A 1351-nucleotide genomic window follows, 5' to 3' on the forward strand; every position below is an offset into this window, starting at 1 on the left:
GCCTGAGGTCAAAGGTAAGGAGCTCACGAATGGCCCAAGGAGTCTAGGTTCTCGGGTCTTGGTGTAGATTGGAGGAGATGCCATCCCTGCAACTTATGCATTGGGGACATGTAGCAGGCTTAGGTCCTCCTGGTGCTCCCAGGTTTGGAGCCTTCGCCCATTCCTCCCTGGTAATGGATGGGCAATGTTTTGCACTTCCTTGCTCTCCCCAATGCCTGAGTACTCCAGACTACCCAGATCCTCTTTGTGCAAGGCACTCCATTGTGCTTGGATCTATGATGATTCCCAGTCAAACATTCCTTGGAAAATCTGAACAAAATGAGAGAAAACTCAGTACCGCTACTCTCATCGGGACTGAGGTCCGGCACCTTGGGTCACCCAGGTCCTCTGGGCGTCAGACACAGGCTGGCCAACCACTCGATTGGCCTTGCCTTCCTCAAGCTCAAGCCATACTCTCTACAGATGGGCCTGTGCTTTGCCTACTCTGCCAGAAACCATGGCCTAAAACAAGGCAGCCCCCTTTGCTGTAGAGGGATCCTGCCTTGGTTGTTCAGGGAATACATGACAGGGACTGTGTAGGTAGTTGTGCCATCTGCGATGAGTAGCCTGCATCCCAAGTGCACATGTAGGATGATCAGTGGCACCAAAGCTTGGGTCTGCCCACTGGAATGCCTGACATTGGCTTAAGGCTTCTAAGAAGCTTTGGCATGAACCAAAACTCTGTGGGGTTTCTACCCAGAGTGATTATGGAGGGCTCTCTCTTGGTGTAATGTGGCCAGAAGCCTTAAGATGTCTCAGGGAGTGTGTGAGTGTGACCTGTAGAGTTGGTGACCAAGATGACTCTGTGCCCCTTGCAGCCTGAAGAATTCCTGGTCTACTTGCTTGAAAAGAGTACAGTTAGATTGACAGAGGAAGGCAAAAGTCATAGTCTGAGGTAATGCCAGGTAAAAAACAGACTGAGAGCAAAGAGATAAATAGACAGGGAGAGACAGAGACAGAGACAGAGACAGAGAATGAGAGAGAGAGAGAGAGAGAGTCAGATATAGACACAAAGCCACAAAGCAGAGAGAGACAGAAAGCCAGAGAGAGAGAAAGAGAGAGACAGAGAGGAGACAGAGACCCCAAGACTATGAGACAGAGCAAACCCTTGCGGTGCATATGGCACAAAATCCGGCTTGCTACTCACTATCTGGTTATCAGAACACTTGGAGCAAGTCTAATTCTTTCTCATGTTAGGACCCTGTAGTATTGAACAGTGTAGCTTTGTAGCCATGGTGGAAGACGCTCAAGTAGTATGCATAGATGTTTATGGAGGCATGCTTTGGCTGGTGAAGTTAGTCAGAGCTTCCTC

General features: G+C 49.4%; 1 non-coding gene across 1 annotated transcript; it reads left to right on the plus strand.

Moving 5' to 3' along the window:
• Window positions 1-269: 269 nt before the first annotated feature.
• Window positions 270-363, plus strand: LOC114636480. The gene has a single exon (XR_003713626.1). It is a non-coding gene; the product is annotated as a small nucleolar RNA SNORD116 (small nucleolar RNA).
• The last annotated feature ends 988 nt before the right edge of the window (window positions 364-1351 follow it).

Source organism: Grammomys surdaster, unplaced genomic scaffold (genome assembly GCF_004785775.1).
Source record: "Grammomys surdaster isolate TR1022 unplaced genomic scaffold, NIH_TR_1.0 124253, whole genome shotgun sequence".
NCBI lineage: Eukaryota > Metazoa > Chordata > Mammalia > Rodentia > Muridae > Grammomys > Grammomys surdaster.